The 25,990-nt window shown below is 38.6% G+C and overlaps 1 pseudogene; it reads left to right on the forward strand.

Moving 5' to 3' along the window:
- The first annotated feature begins 10,331 nt into the window (after nt 1–10,331).
- Nucleotides 10,332–18,247, forward strand: LOC133756649 (rho GTPase-activating protein 11A-like; annotated as a pseudogene).
- The last annotated feature ends 7,743 nt before the right edge of the window (nt 18,248–25,990 follow it).

Raw genomic sequence — 25,990 nt, forward strand, 5'->3', positions numbered from 1 at the left:
AAAGACTTATTTATTTATTTTTTTTGAAAGGCAGAAATAGAGAGAGAGAGAGGGAGAGAGATCTTCCATCTGCTGGTTCACTCCCTAAAATGCCACAACCACCGGAGCTGGGCCGATCCAATCCAGCACCCAGGAGCTCTCTGGGTCTCCAATGTGGCAGGGCCCCCAGGACTTGGGCTGTCCTCTGCTGCTTTCCTAGGTGTATTAGCAAGGAACTAGATTGGAAGTGGAACAGCCAAGACTCAAACAAGCATCTATATGGGATGCTGGATTTGCAGGCAGCAGCTTTACCCACTATGTCACAGTGCTGGCCCCTTCCATGAATTTTTTAAAACAGATTTCTGCATTTTACTAATATTATATTGGTCTTTTTTTAAAAAAAAGATTTACTAATTTATTTAAAAGGCAGAGTTATGGGGAGAGAGAGAGAGACAGAGACAGAGAGAGACAGAGACAGAGATAGAGAGAGCTTTTTCTTCTGCTGCTTCACTCCTGAGATGGTCACATTGACCTGAGCTGGACCAGGTCAGAGCCAGGAACTAGAATCTACTTCAAGATCTCCTACATGGGTGGCAAATGGCCAAACACTTGGGCCATCTTCTACTGCTTTTCCCAAGTGATTAGCAGTGAGCTAGACTGAAAGTGGAGCACCTGAGACTAAGACTGGCACCCATATGGGATGCCAATGTTGCAGGCAGCAGCTTTATACACTATGCCAAATTCCCATCTCTATATTTGCCCTTTCTGTTGCCTTAAAATGCCACTGTATACTGTAAAATTTTTTATTAAATTTCACAATGAAGTGTTTTTCTGTTTTTATCACATTGTTTTATTTCAACTTTAAAATTATTTATATGTTTTGTTTTTAGTTCTAATAATGGATCTTTTCAACTTTAAATTTAAGCTCCAGGATCTCCACTTTAAAATAGAAAGCCCATATGATCAAAATCATTGACTGCAAGTATATGTCTTAGGATTATTAATTGAAATAACAAATAGGAAAAATTTGGATGCTATATTCCTTGTATGTTATGCATCCACATATAAAAGATCTAATTGATCTTTATGATCTTAAGGAAAAGTATGGAATATATTTATAATTTCCATCCCAAGTATTCTGATTTCTTAATATTTTATCAAACAATGCTTTTCAGGTTATTTCTAAATTCTCAATATTATCCATAAAATGCCAAATCATCCACAACAAAGATATGTGTCTGCCTTTTTTATACTAGAGAGTGTAAAAATGAATCACCGTGCTGTCACAGGAGAGGAAAACATCCAAGAAGCAACAGGAAAAGGGACCAATGTGCAGGCTTGTAAAGAAATTACACTGCAGCCAGTGTATGCAGCTAAGTCAACAGTTCTCTGATTAATGACTTCTCCACTTAACATTGCTGAATGAAAAAGAAATCTTTGCAAGTTTTCATTAGGAAGTGTTTTAGTATGCCCAAAGGCACAGTGAGAGAAAGAACATTCGTGTGTAAAAAGTTTTATTATTTTTCAATCATTAGCTAACCTTGAATTAATAGTTATTAATAGAAAGCATATTAAATTTCTATTTGTGCCTTATTTATTTTAAGTAATTGCCAGTTTAGGTAGAATTTATATTGTCTCCCAGAATCATATAAGAACAGATAATTTCATTGTTACAAAAAGAAACAGAACACAGCTGTGAAACTCAAAGTCAGCTTCCTAATGACAACTAAAAATTTAGGATCAGATAATATTAGATAACAGAGTGCAAACACAACTCTGTGACTGCTGGCAACTCCCTATGTACAGGAGAGATCCCAGGTTTGATAACTATACTTAAAATTTTTACTTTTTTCAAAATTTAATTTGTTTTGTTGCAAATGGTGATTTCGTTATTTTTATGAATGAGTACCATACCATTGTGCATATGTCCCATGTTTTCTTTAACTAGTCATTGGTGGATGGCTATGGTGAATAATGCTGCAGTAAACATGAGAGTACAATATCTCTGGCATTTGCCTTAGTTATACATCCAGTAATGGGATTGCTGCATCATATGGTAGATCCATTTTTAATTTTGTGAGGAAACTTCATGTTGTTTTTCACATTCACACCAATAGTACCCAAGGGTTCCCTTTGCTCCAGATGTTTGCTATTATTTGTTACATTTCATATTTTTGATGATAACAAATCTTACTGTAGTTAGGGCATAATTCATTGTGGTTTTTGATTTGCATTTCCCTGATGATAAGTGATGTTGAACATTTTTTCATGTATCTTTTGGCCATTTGTATATCTTCCCTCAAGAAATGTCTATTTAGACTTATTGTCCATTTTGTAATTGGAGTTTTTTGTCATTTTAGTTGAGTTCTTATATATTCCAGATATTAACCTTATCAGATGTATAGCTTACAAGCATTTTCTTACATTCTGTATGTTGTCTTTTTACTCTATTGATTATTTCCTTACTGTGCAAAAGCGATTTAGTTTGATGAAATTCCATTTGTCTAGGCCGGCGCCGTGGCTTAACAGGCTAATCCTCCACCTTGTGGTGCCGGCACACCGGGTTTTAGTCCCGGTTGGGGCGCCGGATTCTAATCCGGTTGCCCCTCTTCCAGGCCAGCTCTCTGCTATGGCCTGGGAAGGCAGTGAAGGATGGCCCAAGTCCTTGGGTCCTGCACCCGCATGGGAGACCAGGAGAAGCACCTGGCTCCTGGCTTCAGATCAGCGCGGTGCGCCGGCCGCAGCGCGCCTACCGCGGCGGCCATTGGAGGGTGAACCAACGGCAAAAAGGAAGACCTTTCTCTCTGTCTCCCTCTACTGTCCACTCTGCCTGTCAAAAATTAAAAAAAAAAAAAATAGAAATTCCATTTGTCTATTTTTGCTTTTATTTCCTATGTATTTGGTATCTGATCTAGAGAATCCTTGCTCATTCCATTGTCATGAAATGTTCTCCCTAGAGTTTTTTCCCAATAGTTTCAAATATTCAAGTCACACATTATGGTATTTAATATATTTTGAGCTGATTTTTATATATGGTGAGTGATAGGGGTCTAGTTTTATTCTTCTGCATATGGATATCTAATTTTCCCAGAGCCATTTATTTTTTAAAAAAACTATTTTTTAAGATTTATTTATTTAATTGAGAGGGAGAGCAACAAGCAGAGGAGAAGACACAGAGGGGAATAGAGAAAGAGAGAGAGAGAAAGAGAGAGAGAGATCTTCTATCTGCTGGCTCGGTCTTAAAATGAATGCAACATCCAGGACTGGGCAAAGATGAAGCCAGCATCTCCACCTGCATCTCCCACATGGGCAGCAGAGGCCATAATCTGCTGCTTTCCTGCATACACTAGCAGGAAGCTGTATCAGAAAAAAGTCTGAACTTGAATCAGTGTCTCCAATAGGAGTTACCAGTGGTAACAGAAATAGCTGCCTAACCCATTGCACCACAATGCTAGCTTCTCTTCTTTCCAATGTGTGTTTTTTGCATCTTTGTCAAAGATCAGTTGGTTGTAGATATATGGGTTTACTCCTAAGGTCTCTTTACTTTTCCATTGACCTATGAATCTATTTTTCCCAATAGCATGCTGTTTTTCCCAATAGCTTTGTAATACACTATAAAATCAGCTAGTGTAATGCTTACTGCTTTGTTCTTTATGCTCAAGATCACTTTGGATATTTTGAGTTTTTTGTTTTTTAACACAAAATTAGCTGCCTTTTTTTCCTCCTAGTTCTGTGAAAAATGATGTGGAGATTTTAACAGGAATTTCATTGAATCTGTAAATTTCTGGTTAGTATGTACATTTTAACATCCAGTCCATGGACATGGAAGGCCTTTCTATTTGTTTACGGCCTCTTCGACTTCTTTCATCAGTGATTTATCATTTTTATTGTGAGATCCTTCACCTCTTTGGGTAAATTTATTTCCAAGTTTTCTTTTGCATGTTTTTTTAGCTGTTGGAAATTTATTTATTTTTCAGTTGATTAACTAACTATTGATGTATGCATTACTGATTTTTGTACCTTGACTTCGTGTCATGAAGCTTTGCTGAATCTGTGTCTTAGTTCTAATAGCTTTTCAGTGAAGTCTTTTTAGATTTTCCTAAATATAGGATCATGTCATCTGCAGTGATAGTTTGGCTTTTTTCTTTCCAATTTGAATGCCCTTGATTTCTTTCTTTTGCCTAACTGCTCTAGCTAAGAGTTCCAGGACTGTGTTAAAACAAAAGGAATAAAACTGAGCATCTTTCTGTGCTGTTCTAGACCTTGAGAGAAAGACTTCAGCTTTTCTCCCATTCAAGATGTTGTTAGCTATTGACTTGTTGAGTATGGCCTTTACTACATTGGCAAATGTTATTTGTTTACATAATTTGATCAGAGTTTTTATCGTGAAGGAATGTTGAATTTTATCAAATGCCTTTTCTTCACCTACTGAGAGGGTCATATGATTTTTGTCCTTCATTCTGTTGATATACTGCACTGTTTATTGTACTGTTTATTGATATATTGTACTGTTTATTGTATATTGTACTGTTTATTGCATATCTTGAAGCATCCTTGCATCTCAGGGATGAATCCCACTTGATTATGCTGATAGATCTTTTCAATATGGTGTTGGATATGATTTACTTGTGTTTTGTTTAGGGGTTTTACATTTATGTTCATCAAGATATTAGTCTATAGCTTTCATTTCTTTTATTATGTTCTTGTCTGGTTTTGGTATCAAGATAATCCTGGCCTCAGAACGAGTATGGAAGAACTCTCTTTTCTTCTATTTTTTGAATAATTCAAGAAGGGTTGGTGTTAGTTCTTTTTTTAATAGGTAGAATTCTACAGTGAAGCCATCTGGTTCTGGGCTTTTCATTGATGGGAGTTTTTTATTCCTGATTTAGTCACACTTCTCGTTATTAGTCTGGTTAGGTAATCCATTTCTTCATGACTCAATCTTTTTTTTGAAAAAAAAAAATTTTTTTATTTGAAAGATAGAGTTACGGGGTGGGGAGGGTCTTCCATCCTCCACTGGTGCATTCCCCAAATGGCCACAATAGCCAGAGCTGGGCCAATCCAAAGCCAGGACCCACGAGCTTCCTCCAGGTCTCCCATGTGGTTGCAGGGGTCAAAGCACTTAGGCCATCTTCTACTGATTTCCCAGGCCATAGCAGAGAGCCGGATCAGAAGTAGAGGAGCAGGGACTCGAACTGGAGCCAATATGGGATGCTGGCACTACAGGAGGCAGCTTTACCTGCTTTGCCACAGTGCTGACCCCATGATTCAATCTTTGTAAAGTATATGTACCTCCAAATCTGTACATTCCATCTAAGCTTTCAAATTTGTTGCCATATATTTGTTGAGAGTAACCTCTAACAATCCTTGTATATTTTTGTGGTGTCAGTTGTAATGTTTTCATTTTCAACTCTGATTCTAAGTATTTAAATCCTTTCTCTTGTTTTCTTGGTTAGTATGATTAAGGATTTATTAATTTTGCTTATCTCTTCAAAGAAAAATTCTTTGTTTCATTGAATCATTTTGCTGTCTTTTTTTTTTTTATTGTAGTCTCCATGTCATTTATTTGTGCTCCGAACTTTATTACCTCCTTTGTTTTACCAGTTCTGGGTTTGGTTAATTCTTGTTTTTCTAGTTCCTTAAGGAGTAGTGATAAGTTGTTTATTTGAGACTGTTATGGGTTGAGAAAACTTGTCTCTCCAAACTCATGTAGATGTTTAAACTCTGATGTCTTAATGTTAATGGCTGATGGATTAAGGTTGGAGAACTGATCGAATTGCAATGGCTAAGAGGTGGAGCCAATAAGAGGTTTATAGGTTACTGGGGGCATACCCTCAGAAAGTGGTTTCTCTTGAGTAAGTAGACTATTATTTGAGTTCAAATTTGGCCAAGGCTCTTCCTCTGTCCTTTGCTCACCGTATGAACAGTCATCCATATCCACCATGACCGGTATCCACAGATTATGGGACCACCCAACCTGAACTGTAACCTTCAAACTGTAAGATCAAATAAAACTTTTCTTTCCCAAGAGGATACTCTTGGGCATTTTAGTTAAAGTAATAAACCAAGTCTAATACAGGCATCTTTCTATTCTTTTTTTTTTTAAATGAAGGCATTGATTGATATATTGTACTGTATCCCATAGGTTTTTGTATGTTGTGTTTCCACTTTCATTCATTTCAAGAAACTCTTAAATTTCCTCCTTTATTTCTTCCTTGATCTGTTGATTAATCAGGAGTAATTTATTTAATTTCCTTGTTTTTGAGTGGTTTCCCAACTTCTTGTTGTTGTTATTATTGATTTCTAGTTTTATTGCATTGTGATAAAAAAAGATATTTGCTATGATTTCTATTGTTTTGAACTTGCTGAAACTTGCTTTATGACTTACCATATGCTCTATCTTGGAAAATATCCCATGTGCTATTGAGAATATGTATTCTGTGGCTTTTTGATTGAAAGTTATATAGATATCTGTTAGGTCTAGTTGGATCTGAGGTCCATTTAAACTGCTGTATATTTATTGATTTTTTCTGCCATAATGATCTAACTGTGCATTTCTCAGAGTGGGATGTTTATTTATTTATTTTTTAATTTTTGACAGGCAGAGTAGACAGGGAGAGAGAGAGACAGAGAGAAAGGTCTTCCTTTGCCCTTGGTTCACCTTCCAATGGCCGCCGCGGCCAGCGCACCGCGCTGATCCGAAGGCAGGAGCCAGGTGCTTAACCTGGTCTCCCATGGGGTTCAGGGCCCAAGCACTTGGGCCATCCTCCACTGCACTCCCGGGCCGTAGCAGAGAGCTGGCCTGGAAGAGGGACAACCGGGACAGAATCCGGCACCCCAACCAGGACTAGAACCCAGTGTGCCGGCACTGCGAGGCAGAGGATTAGCCTGTTGAGCCACGGCGCCGGCCATCAGAGAGGGATGTTAAACTCCCCTCCTATTATTGTATGGGGGTCTATCTTTCCTGTTAGTTATAATCTTTGTTTCATGTATTTGGTGTTCTAGCATTGGGTGCATGTATATTTGGAAGTGTTATTTCCTTGGCTGCATTGAAATCTTTGTCATTATATAATAACCTTTTTGGTCTCTTTTTTTTTTTTTTTTACCAATTTTGACTTAAAAATCTATTTTATCAGACAGAAATATACCTACTCCTACTTTGTTTAATGTTCCATTTGCATAGAATATCTGGTCCCATCCTTTCAGTTTCAGTCTATGTGTCCTTATAGGTGAAGTGAGTTTCTTATAAGCAACATACAGTTTCTGTTTTTAAATTCATTCAGCCACTCTATGTTTTTTAATTAGAGATTAGTTCACTGATGTTATTGAGAGTTAAGGTCTTACTACTGCCATTTTGATACTTGTTTTGTATTTTTATTGTAGTTCATTTTTCTCTTTCCCCCTCTCTTAAAAATCTTCATTTGTGGTTAAGTGATTTTTTTCTAGTGGTGTACTCAGATCCCTTGTTTTATTTTTGGTAAGTCTGTTTTATCTTCTTGCTTTTTGGTTTCTATACAATTTATTAAAAACTTCTCTTGGCTGTAACAAACTATCTGAAATAATAACAACTTAACATTGATGATAATAATAGGGAAAGAGACAAAAACTAAGAAAGCCTAATGGTGAACTATATATTTGTGATCTCTTCCACACCAACTTTGAAATTTTGACATTGTATTTGATCTCTTTCAGTATTGCCTGTCTCTTACTATCTTAATTTAGTGATTATAATTTTTTAGTGTTCACAATAAAGATGTAAATGGTTTATACATCATGTTTGTCATATTAGGGTATTCTGAATTTGTTTATATAGTTACTTTTACCAATGAGTTTTCTATCTTCTATATTTTCTTCTTAGTGTCTTTTTCTTTCAGATTAAAGAACTCCCTTTAGCATTTCTCATAAGATAGATCTGGTTGTGATGAACTCTCAGCTTTTGTTTGAGAATGCATTTCTCTCTCCACAATGAAGGACAGTTTTGCTGAGTACAGTATTCTTGGTTGGAATTTTTTTCTTTCACTACTCTAAAAATCTTATCCAAATCTTTCCCATTCTGTTAAGTTTCTATTGAGAATTCTGCAATCAAACAAATTGTGAGCCTTTTACGTTATTTGCTCCTTTTCTCTGATAGAATCATCTTTTTAAATTTGGAGTGCTTGACTATAATATGTCTTGGGGTAGACTTGGTTGGTTTGACTCTGAATAACCACGGTTGAATTTTCTGTACCTGGGTAGTAGTATCTTTCTTCCAAATTTGGAAATTTTATGTCATTATCTGTTTAAATATACTTTTTACCCCTTTTATATTCTCAAGTTCTTCTTGAAATCTCATAACATCAATATTTGCCTTTCTCACACTGTCCCATATTTCCCATGAGCTTTTTTTTTTTTTAAACTTTATTTGAGAGGTAGAGTTATAGACAATGAGAAGGAGAGACAGAGAGAGAGGTCTTTCATCCACTGATCACTTCCCAAACGGCTGCAACAGCCAGAACTGGGCCGATCTGAAGCCAAGAGTCAGGAGCCAGGAGCCTCTTCTAGTCTCCCATGCAGGTGCAGGGGCCCAAGCACTTGGGCCATCCTCTACTACTTCCCCAGGGCATCAGCAGAGAGCTGGATAGGAAGAGAAGCAGCCAGGACTAGAACCAGGCTATGTTTGCATTCACCAATTCTTTCTTCTGTTTTGATTATTTTGCTATCAGTGCCTTCTATCATGTTTTTAATTTCACTTATTGCATTTTTCAATTAAAGGATTTGATTTTGTTTAATTATTCCCATATTTCTATATCAAATCTCTGATAGGATATTATCGATTCTAATTCAATCCCATCAAGATGACATGTACCAATGCCATCTCACTAGTCCAAGTGATCAATTTCAGTTCACAATTGATCATACTAATAGGTCTAAGAGTCAAAGAGATCACATAAACAAGACTAGTGTCTGCTAATACTACTGATAGAATAAAAAAGGGAGAGAACGATCCAACATAGGAAGCAGGATACACAGCAGACTCATAGAATGGCAGATGCCCTAAACAGCAGTCTGGCCTCAGAATCAGCACTTAAGGCATTCAGACCTGGCTGAAGAGCCCATGAGAGTATTTTAGGCATGGAAAGCCAAGACACTCTGTCAAAAAAATGACCTAAATGAAAGATCTCTGTGAGTGAAATTCCAGTAGAAAGAATGGCCATCAAAGAAGGAGGTACCTTTCTCTGAAGGGAGGAGATAACTTCCACTTTGACTATGACCTTGTCTAAATAAGATCGGAGTCGGCGAACTCAAAAGGCTTCCGTAGCCTTGGCAACTCATGACAAGAGTCTAGGGAGATTACTGACGCCATAAACAAGAGTGTCAATATGTTAAGTCAACAACAGGAGTCACTGTGCATTTACTCCTCATGTAGGATCTCTGTCCTTAATGTGTTTTTCAATGTGAATTAATACTATAACTAGTACTGAAACAGTATTTTACACTTTATGTTCTGTGTGGGTGCAAACTGTTGAAATCTTTACTTAATATATACTAAATCAATCTTCTGTATATAAAGATATTTGAAAATGATTCTTGATGTAAATGGAATGGGAGAGGGAACAGGAGTTGGGAGGGTTGTGGGTGGGAGGGAAGTTATGGGGGGGGGGAAATCCATTGTGATCCATAAGCTGTACTTTGGAAATTTATATTTGCTAAATAAAAGTTTAAAAAAAAAGAATGTAAATCATTTCTCTGTGTTCTCTTGCATTTCATTAAGTTTCCTTAAAACAGCTATTTTGAAATCTTCAGCTGAGCATTTGTAAACTTCAAATTCTAGATGCTTGGTTTTTGGCATTTTATTTTGCCCTTTAGGTGAAGTCATGGTTCCCTGGAAGTTCTTGATGCTTTTTTATGTATCATCTGTGCATAGAAGTTTAGTTTGAGTAAACTTGGTTTGTGTCTCTTCTAGGAATTCTAGGCAATCTTTGTTTTTCTCTGAGCATCCATATATATCTGCTATTTCAGCTCTAGATTGCATTCCAATGTGCAGTGAGCAAGGTATTTACTACTGATACATTTTACTGATTCAGTTTTACAAGTATTCTTAAGCTTAAATTTGACCTAAAATCTGCAGCCAATGTGTGAACTGGAGACTACTTGAAAAGAGTAGTCCATTCCCACAAGCCTCTTTTTGTGCATGTGGTAGACATAGAATCCTTGTCCTGTGCCCAGGAATGTCATGTTGCTAGATCACATCTAGAGTGCTCAGTTTAACAAGGCCAGGGCAGCCTGGGCATAGAACAAAGCTCACTTTGCTATGTTCTGTCTGCTACTAAGCTGGACTCACTGTCAGATGCCACATCTATCAGCCACTGATGATGCTGGCTGTGGCACAAGACTGTTCAGCTGAGACCATGGAACGCCATTGGGTATTGAGGCAGTTCCAGAGGCTCTATCTGCAGGAACTGCCCAGAGTCAGGGACTATAAGGATCTGCTCAACGCTGTTTTGTCAGAATGGTACTGGGTCCCAAAACACTCCTGTGATTGCTGTCTGCCCAAGATTGTAGGAGAGGTGATGGAAGCAGTTCTTCAGACAATCAGGCAGGTACAAGGTAGGTCACACCTAAATCTCACAAACAGGTCTTGTACTACTTTGAGGGGTACATCCAAGACCTGTAAGACGCTTGTGTTGATACACGCCATAACAGGTCTCTTTCAACAAAGCACAGGTCTCTACTGGCTACTTCTGCTGGTCTAGAGATTCTGTCCCACAATCACTTGCCTTAGGCTGGAAACCATTAGGATCTGACCAGTGTTGAGCTTTATCAATCCAACACTGAGTTCTAAGACACAGTTCCCTGTCTATTTACTGCCTGTCTAAGGTTGGAGAAGAGCAATAAAGACAGCACCTAAAACAGCCAGCCATGTTCCAGGCTAGTCATACCTGAGACCCACAATCACAGGTCCCTACAAATTATCAGGAGTATCTGCCAAGCCCACTAGAAGCTGGCAGTGACAAATGCCAAAATGAGTCTGACTCCTTGAAGTGCAAATCTCCACCTGACGTAGGGCTAGTCCAGAGGCTCAGTTTGGGAGAAACAGCTGTATGGTAGAGGCCTCTGGTCTATGAGTCACACTCCTAAGCTCCCTCTCCAGGATTCTCTGGTCAGCTGGAGTTTCACTTTATGCCAATGTTTTGGGGAGGGAAGCAGAAGCCACCTGCTCATGGAAGTTCCAAATATTCACTTCACTAGTATGGGCCTGGGACCCAGATAGAGAGGGCTCAGTTAGATTGAATTTTTCACAGTAGGCCTGGCATTGGGATTCAGTTCACTCTCTTGAGAGCTTGTTTGGAGGTTCTAGTACGGGAGTGCAGCCACTTGTATACCCTTGACCGAAGACCGGTCCTCCTCTAGAGAGGAAGTTCATCCTCTTAGACCAAGCGCACAGCTTCAGGAGGGACACATGTGGAGGAGTGAGGGAGGAAGGGAACACCCACCTAGCCAGCCAGATCAGCTGAATCAACCCTGGCAATCAATGGGGTGACAGATGTTGCAGCCAGATCGCCCTCACATCCTCAGTTCACTCTCTGGCACTGCGGCAGGAGGTGTCTCTCCAAGGCAAGCTCCTTGGATCTCGGGGAGGGGTAAGTGGGCAATTCTTTTCTTCTGGTGGTGTCTACCCTGGCTCCACAGCTCTTGTGAAGGTGACCTGATGTGTGCACAGCTGTTCACACTGGTGACTTGGTGGAAAGGTGATCACTGAAAGCCCTTCCTCAGCTGCCATCTTGGTTCCAGTCTGCATCCAATCCATATGTTGAAATTTATCCCGCTTTTGTTAATGCTGAAACGCAATGTTTGGCTTTGTCCCAGAAATAATTCTTTCAGGAGCTGGCTATGCGGACAGATGTTAAGAATCATCACAAATCCCAATATTGCTTTTTAAACTTTTTATTTTTATTTATTTTTTAAAGATTTATTTATTTATTTGAAAGGCAGAAGTATAGAAAGGCAGAGGGAGAGAGAGAGAGAGAGAGAGAGAGAGAGAGAGAGAGAGAGAGTCTTCCATCAGCTGGCTCACCCCCGAAATGGCTGCAACGGCCAGAGCTGGGCTGATCTGAAGACAGGAGCCAGGAGTTTCTTCTGGATCTCTCACACGGGTGCAGGGGCCCAAGGATCTGGGCCATCTTCCACTAATTTCTCAGGCTTAGCAGAGAGCTGGATCAGAAGTGGAGCAGCTGGAACTCAAACCAACATCCATATGGGATGCTGGCATTGCAAGCGGTTTTACTCACTACGCCATAGTGCCAGTCCCCATATAGCTTTTTGTATACCAGTATTCTAAATAGATTCCTTTTCAGCAGCAAGACCCCACAATCTGCTTCTTCTGCTCCTATTTTCAGGTAGCAGAAACATTTTTGAAGAAGAAAAATAACGTAACCCAAAAGGCAGACAGGCCATCCAATAGGAACTCAATTTCAGTGCTTTCCAGAACAAACTTTTCTAATATTTTATATAACCCAAGTATCTTTCCTCTATTATTATTATTATTAACCAAAAATCATACTTTATCCACATTTCATTAATTAGTACCTAATGATTTCCTTTCTCACAGGGTCTTATCCAATAAACCATATCTCATTCATCAGACATCTCTCAGCTGTGACAGTTTTTAGACTTCCCTTGTTTCTGATGACCTTGAAAGTTTGTAGGAATACTGGTCACATATTTTGTAACAAGTCCCTCAACTAAGGTTTGTCTGATACTTTTCCCATGGCTAGACTGCATCTGTGGGTTTTTAGGGAAAGAGTACTGAGGTCAAGTTTTGTTTTATCATATCCTACCAGAATACCTGCCATCAATGGGGCTTAGAACTGTTGACACTAATCTTGATTATGTATCTAAGATAGAATTTTTCAAGCTTCTTCACTCTTTTGTCTTTCCTACCATACTGCTTTGAAGAGAAGTCACTGTGCTTAGGCCACACTTAAAGGGGCAAGGCGTTCCGATTTCTTTTCCAGATCACGATAAAATCTAATCACAAATATCCTTGGATAGCTGCAACAACATAATGGCAACACCTCAGTACCAGCCTTCACCTTTGACACAGAGATGCTAGCATGTCCGCAATGCTGTCATATTTTCGGTACTTTCCCGGTTCCCACTCACACAGCTTCTGAGAACAGCTGTAATCCCAGGCACTGAGGTCCAGAAAGACATGAACCTGCTGAGTGAGTCAATAAAGTAGAGCAGATGCCAAAGTTGTACAGTTTAATATTCCTCCCTGGCTCTCATTCTTTCTTTTTGCTTGCTTTGCTAATTTTTTCCCCATTTTAAATGAATTTCTGGTCATTCCTTCCCTTTCCATTATTCTTTTCTTACTCTGCCTCGTTTCATAACTTTCCTATTCCCTGGTGTACTCTTACATATTACTTATGAGCTAGCAAAAGTCTGATCAGATAACCCGTAAGCAGCATCATGCCCTACTTCCAGATACTGCTGAATGCACTCCCTGCCTGGTGTGCTATGGCTGAAATATGAAATTCCTTTGAGCAAAGAGTAAAACAGCAACTATTTCCATGGTGACAGCGTTACAAATTGATTTTATAAAATACACTTTGGTTTACATAATACTAATGAAAAGAAAGATAAACTTAAGTTTTCTACATTTTCTCTGACATATTATCTGCAAAACATGAACCAGATGCTGATGACAAAAAAAAAAGTCATGATATCAAGGAACTTGTCAACTTGCACTCAGCAGTTAACTGCTCAAATGGTGTAATTCAATGGTTATTACCAACTAATAGCTTCTTTTCACTTATTTTGAAATTTCAGTCGCTAATGCAACTTTTAAAAAACTATATTAAAAGATATCACTATAATAATAGAGTTATAAATTATGGTCAGCATTGTGGCGCAGAGGGTTAAGCCACCACCTGTGACCCTGGCATCCCATATGTTTGTCTACTTGAGTCCCAGCTGCTCTACTTCTGATCCAGGTCCCTTCTAATGCACCAGAGACAACAGCAGAAGATGGCCCAAGTACTTAAGACCCTGTCACTCAGTAGCCAGACTCCTGGCTTCTGCCAGGCCCAGCACTATTCATAGCAGCCATTTGGGGAGTTAACTAGCAGATGGAAGATCTCACTTTCTCTCTGCCTATCCCTGTCTCTCTGTAACTCTGCCTTTCAAATAAATTGATACATTTTTAAAAACTGAATTACAAATTAAATACTATCTTTTTAAGACTTAACTGACAATAATTTAAAAATAGAAGCTATGCAATATTATTAAAATATGGTTTTATAATGAAATGTTTGCTCATGTTTCTTGCTGGTTTGAACTAGGTTGTACATGTTTGTGAGAGCTCTTAACATATTTGGGTTATGACTCTTATCTGTAAGATTTAAGAAGTTGTCTGTTGTTTATTTGTCTTCTTACATTTTCAAAACTTCTTTTCATTCAAAGAATTTTAAGTTTACATGGCACATTTATTAATGTATCTCTATGGGACTTCTTTTCCCTTTAACAGTCTCTCCAAAAATATTAAATATGATCCCCATTTTATAAAAATAAAAGTAAAATGAGAAAAAGATAAGAAGGAAGGAAATTGTTTCCAAAATTTTCCATATTCTTTTAGTTACCTGTTTATTTTCATAATTAAATTAAGTTATAAATATTACAAATGTTTTTAAATGTACATATGTATTTCAAAAGATGCATGAAAACTCTAGCACTCACTGTCATTTCAGCATGGAAAAACCAGTATCCCTTGAAACAGAACTCAGGGTATGCAAATTTTAAGTTTATGTCAGTGGAGACTTCAGTTTTCCTCTGGGGAAGAGTTTTTCCTCTGTCGTGCCAGGTAAGGCTGATTTTATCTGGACTTAAAGAAAAGGACACCAGCTATCTGGGAGGAAGAAAGAATCAAGAAGGAAAAGATGAAATGTTGAGTAATAATATCTCATTCTTTTTACCTGCATTTGACAGCAGATTCCACTCTATTCCAGGCAGTACTGGAGTCTAAGTAATCTAGGAAAGCAATAGGGATTTGAAAGTTATTCTTTTTTTCATTAAAAGACAATAAATGCATTTGAGTCGATAGAACACAGCCATTTAGGTTAGAAGGATAAAAATGTGAGTTTTATTCCTTTTAAATGTATTTTTATTTTAACTGACACATAGTAATTGTACTTTTATTATTATTTATAAGAACAGAAGAGAGAGAGAGAAAGAGATCGTCCATTTACTGATTTATTCCCCAAATGCCTGCCACGGCTGGGGATGGGCCAGGCTAAAGCCAGGAACACAGGAAATTCAAACTGCATTCAAATCCAGGCACTACAACATGAAATTCAGACATTCCAAGGGGCACCTTAATCTCAACTACTGTGCCAGATGCTCACCTCGCAACATGAGAGTTTAAAGCAGTGTCATTCAACGAAAAATTGGAAATGGTAAAACAAGAAGAAAGTGTTGCCTGGACAGAGGAAGAACGGATTCAAAAGATGTCTGGCCAGGAACAGATTATACCTAGCACTGAGGAGTAACCTTCAGACAAAGAGATAGCTGTGTCTACTGAGTGAGACTCTGTTCAACCAGTGTTGTTACTAGGCCCATGAGGAGTCTGGGAAAGGGACAGCAGCATTAGAAGTAGTTGAGCTCTAAAGGCAAGCCCAGTTTCCCCACTTACTCATCCACTGTGTGGCCTTAAGAGACTTTGCCTCTTCAAGCCACAGGTCATCAGATGTAAACTGGCAGTAAAACCAGTGTTAGTACTCAAGGTGACTGTGAAACACTCTTAAAATGCTACTGTGACGAGCATGGCACAGCTCTTGCCTCACCACCTACACAGATACCAATACCTGGTCAGTTTCTACAAGGTGTTGAACAATCAAATTGAGAGTGACAGGTGATGAGGTAGAAAAGTAGGAAAGATTTTGGTGGGAGTGAGGGAAGCTAACACAGGATAAGTAGTGTTCTATCATTTAAAGTTGGGTGGTATACATCTGATGTTGGAGGAATTTTATTATAGAAAAGGTACCAATAATGCTGGATATTGATGTTCTTTGTGCTACTTCATCACTGGAAGGCTTTGAAGAAGGTAAATGTGAAACTCCTGATGGGTATAAGCAAAGACAAAGCATGGGAGATTTTGTTAATAGGGCATTAAATAAACTTCAGTCTGCCAGAACACCCTCTTTCGTACCTCAACCAGAAAGAATTACCCAGCTATCTGTGTCACCAGTGATTCTCACTCCACATGCTAAACATAAATTGCCAGTGGATTCTTCTCATGGTTTCTCAATTAAGAAAAGGAAGTCCATCAAGCACAACTTGAGCTGTTGCAAAGTAATCTCTTTGGTAGCAGTTCTACACAGGCCTGATACGAGGCCGGGAGAGTCATCTCATAATTCACTCTCTACTGTCACTGTTGGTAGAAACCATTTGATCAGTATGGATATACTAAGGCAAACTAAAAGGATTGCAGGTAAAAACATCTGCTGGGTGGGATCAGGAAGTGCAGGCTGCTTGACTCCTAAAATCAGTAGAAAAGAAAAAGTTCAAAGATCTCTTCATTTGAAATTTAGTCTGGAGAAAAATAGCAAAGATGTAAATGGAGACTCTTGTACCAACAGATATGAAATTTTGGTTAGAGACTTGCAAATCAATAAAGTTTAAAAATAAAATTGAATGTGTATAAACAGGTCTGCCTTTTTGCCCAGATATTAAGGAAATATTTCCAAAGAATGATCTTAAAAAACAATAAATCTGAGGAAAATTTACTAACTGCAGAGTATATAGATGGAAGTACTTACTGGATGTCTTGGACAGGGCCTAGTAATTCAAATTTTCAAGAAATGGGTGCACAAGAAGCTTCTCCAATAGTGGGAACTCTTGAAGTGGAAAACTCTTCTTTGGATCCCAGTATTACAGTTGAGAAGTCACCTGCTACATCATGTGAACCCACCCGTCCCAGTGTGTGTACACAATACACACAATGGCAGAAAGTTTCCTCAGTGGGGATGAAAATGATTTGATCACAGATACTCTGGTGAAAATTCAGAGTGTTTTCTGAATCTGGAAGTAAGCTTAATGTGTTAAGTCTCAGGCAGTCATTGATAACTAATGTAAAGAACATTACATGAAACATCTTACATAGAACATAATCCAGAGAAAAATCTATTTGAAACCAATGATGTGACTTTGAGAGAATCAAAGGAAAATATGAATACCACAATGGTAAAGATGAAAGCCATTTTCCAGAAAGAGACGTCTCACCACATCAAACTAAAAAATTGGTAGAGAAGCAGCTGTAAAGTGTTGCTCAACTCACATGAAAGTAGAAGATGAAAAAGACATTCATTCAAACACAGCAAAAGATAATTTAAGTAAAGAAGAATGCACCAGTGATGAACAAACACAGAAACAGCAATCTCCAAGGGAAAAACTAAATATAAGGTTAAAAGAGAATGAGAATATGATTGAAGAGAAAAACACTGCCTATAGGGTGAATCCTCTTCTTCACAGTAAAGAATGCCTAAGAGAACAAATGTCAAAACCTAGAATTCCCAAGCAGCAGTCAGTGGGAGACACAAGTGGTAAAATGGTTTCTGAAAGTTTAGAAGTGACAGAGCATGGAAAGATTTCAGATCACATACGGTGGTTTAACATGCTTTCTTTAAACAAACTGAATACAACAAGAGTGAAGTCACCTCTTGAGTTTCAGCGTCCTCCTGTCCGTCAGTCTGTCAAGAATTAATTCTCTGTTGGAGTACAGCAGAGAAGCTGTTAGATTTAAGTTGGCAATTCATCTGGGTGATTCTGCTTCTCCTCTGCTGAAATCGGTAAGCTGTGACAATGCCCTTCCCATTGTGTAAAAAGTACAGCCAAAGGTTCTTCTACTTATGTGCCAAGTCAGGTCCTAGGGAACAGAACTCTACATCATGTGGACTGTCAAACAATGCAGTTTCAACATCAGGCATGGAATTAACATCTCAATCTATCTCACAAATGAAGAGGCATCCAGATTCCATGAATGCTTAGCTTGGGTCTATTAGAGTCTGCAGAAAGGAGGTGGCGTCTGATTGCCAAATTAAAATTCTCTGGGATGCCCCTGTCTAATCGTGATAAGTTAAGGTCTGTTATAAATATGATTTTTTTTCCTGGAATAAATAACAACATCCTTAGAAAATCATCAGAAAGAGAAAGGGGTATGGTACAAAGCCCTCCAGAAAAGCCTATTGGGAAAGCTTGGCCACTATCAACAAACCGATCTGTAGACTTGTAATCAGTAAATGTTGTATGTGTCATCAATGCAAATAAAATTAGAAGGTGATGATATGATTTACAGTATAATGTATATATTGATTTGTGACTTGCAATGAATGTTGACCAGTAGATTTTCTCTGAAATATTTTAATTTTGCTGCGCAAGCAAATTGAATATTTAAACTGGAACAAATGACTTTGTTCTTAATTGTGGCAGTATTTAACCTTTTAAATTTTATAATGATCTCTCTTTTTTTTTTTATTTTTGACAGGCAGAGTGGACAGAGAGAGAGAGAGAGAGAGAAAGGTCTTCCTTTTGCCGTTGGTTCACCCTCCAATGGCCGCCGCGGCCGGCACGCTGTGGCTGGTGCACCGCGCTGATCCGAAGGCAGGAGCCAGGTGCTTCTCCTGGTCTCCCATGCGGGTGCAGGGCCCAAGCACTTGGGCCATCCTCCACTGCACTCCCGGGCCACAGCAGAGAGCTGGCCTGGAAGAGGGGCAACCGGGACAGAATCTGGCACCCCGACCGGGACTAGAACCTGGTGTGCCGGCGCCGCTGGGCTGAAGATTAGCCTGTTGAGCCATGGCGCCAGCTTATAATGATCTCTTAAAGGAGGGGTTACACTTCACATTTTTAAAGAAACTATTGTTGGATTTGTAAGGAACTAGTTTTTGAAAATTACATTTTTTATGTGTGCCAGGAAGAGCGTAGCAAGTTGTGCCTGTTTCCTGTATTCCTCCCAAATACATTTTATTTATTTATTTATTTTTAAATTTTTTTTTATCAGGCAGAGTTAGACAATGAGAGAGACAGAGAGAGATTTATAGACAGTGAGAGAGAGACAGAGAGAAAGGTCTTCTTTCCGTTGGTTCACTCCCCTAATGGCTGCTATGGCTGGCGCTGCACTGATCTGAAGCCAGGAGCCAGGTACTTCCTCCTGCTCTCTCATGCGGGTACAGGGGCCCAAGCACTTGGGCCATCCTCTGCTGCCCTCCCGGGCCACAGCAGAGAGCTGGACTGGAAGAGGAGCAACTGGGACTAGAACCCGGGGTGCCAGCGCCGCAGGTGGAAGATTAGCCAAGTGAGCCACGGCACCGGCCCCAAATACATTTTCTGCAGTATATATCTAGCATGAAAAAGGAAGAGATAAGCCCTTTAGATATTATTTCTTGAATTGTATTAGTGATTGTTGTAGTTACCAAAATCACTAGATGTTAACTTGCTTCAATGGCACCCCAATACTTGTACCTATTTGTGGCAGACCAATTTTGTTTATATTTCTATAGATGCTCAGTGTATTCACTGGAATTAAGATAGTGGCTAAGGCAGAATAATTATTCAAGTGTTCTCATATGTTATGATGCAGGAGTAATTGATGACATTTAAGCTGTACTTTGATTTTTAATGTAATTTGCACAAACACATTTGTACCTATTTAGTGAAGCATAGTAATGGAATATTTAAAGTAAATTTGAAAATATTTAATAAAGATTTCTTGTTAACAAAATTTTGAGTGGTGGGCTCATAAACGTTTCATTGTCATTATTATGCTTCATATTCACATATATATCATTCATGTTAATTTGTGTCAAATATTCAATACTTCTTTTTTATCTTTTCAGCATTTTATTTTTTAAAGATTTGTTTATTTATTTGCAAGCCAGAGTTACAGAAAGGCAGAAGCAGAGAGAGAGAGAGAGAGAATCTTCCATCTGCTGGTTCACTCCCCAGTTGGCCACAACAGCCAGAGGTGGGTTGATTCGACGCCAGGAGCCAGGAGCTTCTTTCGGATCTCCCATGCAGGTATATGGGCCCAAGGACTTGGGCCATCTTCTACTGGTTTCCCAGGCCATAGCAGAGAGCTGGATTGGAAGTGGGGCAACTGGGACTCAAACTGGTGCCCATATGGGATGCTGGCACTGCAGGCCAGGGCTTTTACCCACTGTATCACAGTGCCAGCCTCTCATACTCACATTTAATTTGTAAAATGGAATTATATGTTATAGTGTTTCAACATGAATATTCATTTAAAGATACAAGAGTATTTTTTTCAAGTTATTGAACATGTGCAGGTTCCTGAAGAGCAGCACACCTGGAGAGGGCATGAACTCTCCACACCCTCTCCCCTGACCTTGCTCTGATAATCTCTTCCATTGCGCAGTTCACCTGTGTTTTGTGTGATATCCTTTGTAATCAATGTGTAAGTGTAAGTAAAGTGTGTCCTGAATTCTGTGAGCCACAGTCATTGAACTTAACAAAGGAGTTGTGCAACCTTAATGTATAGCTGATCAGTCAGAAGTTTTAGGTTTTTCAATTGGCATCTGAAGTCGAGGAGTGGGGGGAGGGGGAGCATGCAGACTTGTTGGACTGAGCCTTCCACTTGTGGGAATCTGAGTATTTCCAGGCAACAGTGGCAAAATAGTCACATTACAGAACACGCAGTTGGTGTCAGCAGAATTGCTTGGTAGATGGGGAAATACTCCCATATCAGATTGTTGTGTTAAGGATTGTGTGACAGTAGGAAAAACAATTTGTTTTTTTTTTTCCCATCTGTAACAGTGGATGTGAAAGTGTAAGCAGAAATAGAACCCACATGGCACCCCTGACCAGAGATAACTCTCCCCACCAATGAGCCCCTTGGGACGTCCACAGGTGCTCCCAGGAATAACATTCCCATGTTTGAAAGTTGCTGGCATATGATACCAATCATGTTTGAAAGGTAGAGAGGAAAGAATACCAGCTTTCAAATCAATCAGATATGAATATGAATCCAAGAACTGCTGCTAATCATGACTGTGTGATCTTGAACATGTTGCTTAACCTGTAAGTCCTAGGATTCTCATCTGTAAGGTCACAATCATAGTGCTGGAAACCACGGATTGCTGGGAAGATCAATGAGACAGTGTCTGTAAACCCCATAGTGTAGAGCTTTGACAAACGCATTCAAGAAATATTAATTTTATTTTTGATAAGTTTCTTTACCTCCTAACAGAGATAATAGTACTTATTTCACAAGATTTGTTAAGGATTTAAAAAACAATTTCAGTTCTATTTTTCTTTCCCACTAGAGTATCATAAATTTTTATTTCTCAGAAAGTCTTATTATTTGATTCAGAAATATTTGCTAAGTGATTATCATGTGTCAGAAACTGTTTTTGGTGTCTGGGCTGTAAAAGCAAATAAGAAATAGTTTCTTGTCTCAAATAGCTCACAAATTGGCCACAGAGATTAATGTGTCTACAGTTGCTTATTGTATTGAAGATATTTTGTTGACTTCTGAGAGTAGAAGCTCAATAAGAAGATGAGAACAGACATTATATTCTAGTTGTACAAGAAGTAAATGGGAAGTGATATAGTTGAGATAGAATATATAGATTATTTCATTAAAAAATTATACTAAAGTAGAAGAGAGAAAAAAAACTGGTTGAACTGAGGGCAGAGTACAGGGATATAAGAGATGAGAGTACAGATGATATAGACCCAGCAAGAGGGACTGGTCTCCAAGATAAAGGATCAACACTGCAGAGGCAAAGTGAAGGCAGATAATGTGTAGGGGTTCCCAGAGGTGGATGGAAATAATGACATTAGAGCACAGTTAGAAGACAGGAATGGAAGTTAGGTAAGGAGGATAAATCAGTCTAAGTAAATTTTAATTATTGAGACTGGATTCTTGATAACAAGTCACAGCTGATACCCTGCTTCCTCCATCGTTATGCAAGATCCACATAAAACCTCATTACCCACCGGCACTGGGTTTGAAAGAAAATTTTAATGATTAACACAAACAATGCAAAAACTAAAAAAAAAAAAAAAAAAAAAAAAAAGAGAAATTCTGAAAATCTCTTTACAGTGATTTTATTTAGACTTTCAAGTAAATATGATTTGTGTTTTCAGTAATGGTAAAAAACAAAAAAAGAGGTTGGAGGAATAAGAACTAGAAAGCAGCTAGAAGAGGACTTAAGCAGATGTAGCCCAAGGAGCTGCAAAACAGAGGCACAAATGCTCAAGCAAATCCCATCACTATTGCACTAAGAATTCCAGAGCCTGGCCTCAAAATATGTGTTTTTTAAAGCACTAGTCTCCACCTTCTGTGTTTGATTAATACTCATGAACTAGTGATCTAGAACACAGTACAATCCATTGAGATTGTAGCTGTTAAATAATTTACATAAATCAATTTGTTTCATTGCAAATGATTCCGATCACACAGAGGTTTAGAGACATGGATTTCTTGATAAGCACCTATATACTCCTATATACTCAGCATCTACCACTGGTTCTCTATTCTAGACAATCCACAGACCAGGATTTTGTAAGTTCCTATAATTAGGACCCCTATAATTAGAGAGACTTTTCTAAAGAGTATGCATTCCTCACCCACAATTTCTTTAATGGTTTCTCATCTAACCAAGCCAAGGATACATGATATCCCCAAATCTTAAATCCATAACTTCATATTTTATAGAGGCACAAAAGGGTGTACCTATTTAGGGTTGGAGTTACTAAAGAAAAAGAAAAGCCTGGATTTTGAAAACAGTACATTATGTGCTATTCATTTATTTTGTCCTTAGTGAAATAGGTTTTTAGAAAGTTCCAATATATTATGCATGAGAAATGGGAGGATGTAGGGTGTGTGGCAATTTTATAGCTCCCTGTAGAAAAAAAATATGTTTAAATTATGTGTTTGTAGGCTTAGAATTTTACCAGATGTCCATGCATTATTGTTTTCTTTCTACATGAGAAATTCTTTAGAAAATCCACAAGAAATAATCTTGGTCTAGCTGTTCTCCCTAACTGAAATAAGTTTGCTTGCATCTAAAATAAATGGTAAATGAAAATTAAATCTGTATATAAATGAAACAAAAAGGTTTTCAAGTTTTTAAGTGCCAATAATATGCTGTTTAACAATAATAACTAAAATAATCTCTCCTTAGATGGTGCTATCTAGATCTCAAGAAAATGGAATAAGATAGCTTAACATAGTGTTCTCACTTCTACTGCTATATATTAGTATATAAAAGTAAGTAATGCAAACTAATTTTTATTTTTAATAATGAGATAATAGTTTAATGGTAATTTCTGACTACTATGTAACTTTACCTGGGCTAAATATTTAATATATATATTATATTTTTTAATTCTTCCAACTATCTTGCTATTATCCCAACTTTATATGAGAGAGAGACACAGAGAGAAAGGTCTTCCTTTGCCCTTGGTTCATCCTCCAATGGCAGCCACGGCCAGCACACCGTGCTGATCCGAAGGCAGGAGCCAGGTGCTTCTCCTGGTCTCCCATGGGTGCAGGGCCCGAGCACTTGGGCCATCCTCCACTGCACTCCCGGGCCATAGCAGAGAGCTGGCCTGGAAGAGGGGCAACCAGGACAGAATCCGGTGTGCCGGCGCCATTAGGCAGAGGATTAGTCTGTTGAGCCACGGCGCTGGCCAGAAAATGGATTCTTAGAAAATAAAAGTGACTTATATAAAATCAAAAAACTAAGTGGTAGGCTGAGTTTTTATCTATACTGTCTGAATCTAGAGACCAAACACAATTATGATAAAAACTAGTTTTAAATTATCTACAGTTCATATATAGAATTCACCCAAAAAAAGGCACCAAAAAAAATTATGGCAGAAAGGCAGCAGTAACCTCTTGGTGAACTCATAGAACCTATTATATGGCTCATGTTGTACAAGAATTCAGTAAAACCATTCTCAATGTGAGTTATAAAAACACTTTAGGTCACACTATGAAACCAAGGGGATTAAAATCATCCCGTTTACAAAGAACAGCCTCAGATGTGATGTAGCCCTATTAGGTTTCAGTAAATAAAGAGGTCAGAGAAGATAGTTTCCATATGAACAAAGAGGGTTTCTTTCATGGATTGTGTTGTTAATGCCTTTCTGGGAGCCTACAGGGTTTGTCACAAATTTGAAGGGGAAAAATGAATTAAATGCCAAAAGACAAGTGAGAACTCTCCAGATTTAAACAGAAACCACTTAATTCATATACTTATTGCCAGAGCACCTAATATTTATTAAACACTATGTTTTGTCTGGGTTCTTATGACCTATATTTGAGAATTAGATGGAAATTACATAGATTAGAAACCTAAGGTTCCAAGTTAATAGTAGAGACTGTATTCAGTCCTTAATTGTGCTCACTACACCAGTTTCCTACTGGGAGAAATTCAGGAGGCACTTCCATGAAGAAGGATTCTCAGGATGGGATTAAAACACAAGCGAAAAAGGATCTGGGAAAAGAAGAAATTTAATGTGTCCCTCAGGTTTCTGCTTTGGTGTTAAGGATTGGAGGAACAAGGAGAGATGACCTTTGAACTGTTTAGTCTCATGTGTCTATGGCAAAGCTAAATTGAAGTATTTATATGAAATATATGACTTTGGGCCGGCGCCGCGGCTCACTAGGCTAATCCTCCGCCTTGCGGCGCCGGCACACCGGGTTCTAGTCCTGGTCAGGGCACCGATCCTGTCCCGGTTGCCCCTCTTCCAGGCCAGCTCTCTGCTGTGGCCAGGGAGTGCAGTGGAGGATGGCCCGAGTCCTTGGGCCCTGTACCCCATGGGAGACCAGGAGAAGCACCTGGCTCCTGCCATTGGATCAGTGCGGTGCGCCGGCCGCAGCGCGCTACCGCGGCGGCCATTGGAGGGTGAACCAACGGCAAAAGGAAGACCTTTCTCTCTGTCTCTCTCTCACTGTCCACTCTGCCTGTAAAAAAAAAAAAAAAGAAAGAAAGAAAGAAAAAGAAATATATGACTTTGAAATTTAGGGAAGTGCTATATGGCTGAAAATGAATGTGCGTGTTTAGTAGATCATCAGATAATTAAGAAGGAAGTTTGTTTAGGAAGAATATATGCAGTATTAAGAAACACCAAAGGCTAGTATTAGAAGCCTAATTGTGGGGCTGACACTGTGGCTTAGTAGGTTAAACTTCTGCCAGCAGTGCTGGCATCCCATATGGGCGCTAGTTCATGTCCCAGCTGCTCCTCTTCCAATCCAACTCTCTACTAATGGCCTGGGAAAGTAGTGGGAGACAGCTCAAGTGTGTGGGCATCTGTACCCACGTGGGAGACCAGGAAGAAGCTCCTGGCTCCTGGCTTTGGATTGGCCCAGCTTCAGCCATTGTACCCATCTGGAGAGTGAACCAGCAGATGGAAGACCTCTCTCTATGTCTCTCCATCTCTCTGTAACTCTATCTCTCAAATAAATAAATAAATCTTTTATAAAAAGAAGCCTAATCATTATGTATGGGATAAACTACTAAAAGGGAGACTCAGATGTTACAGAATTAGAATTCTGAAATGAAGTCTATTTCAGATAAGATGGAATAACATTTTTCAAAAAGCAAGGAGAGAAATATCTAATGAGAAAAGAAGCAAAAAATTGTCCTTGATGGACAACAAGATGTCAACTTTCAATGTTAAATCTATGCAGTGCTTGTATTAAAGGTTCTCAAACCAGTAGGCATAATTCCAAACTTCCCATCTTGAATCTGTTCATCCTAAGAACAGAAATAAGAAGTGCATCAATTAATAATATAAGAGATTACCACATTAAATTGAGTACAATAAAAAATAATACTCCAAAAGATTTGTGTATGTATTTGTGTATGTGAGACAAAAAGAATAGCATTGTTAAGGAAGGATTATACAATAAATGTGAAAGGTTAATTTGGTAGCTACTGGGAAAATCAGTTTAGCTCAACTTTACACCCTATGCGAATATGATTCTAGATGATTTGAATAGCTA

This window comes from Lepus europaeus, chromosome 3, assembly GCF_033115175.1.
Source record: "Lepus europaeus isolate LE1 chromosome 3, mLepTim1.pri, whole genome shotgun sequence".
NCBI classification, from domain to species: Eukaryota; Metazoa; Chordata; class Mammalia; order Lagomorpha; family Leporidae; genus Lepus; species Lepus europaeus.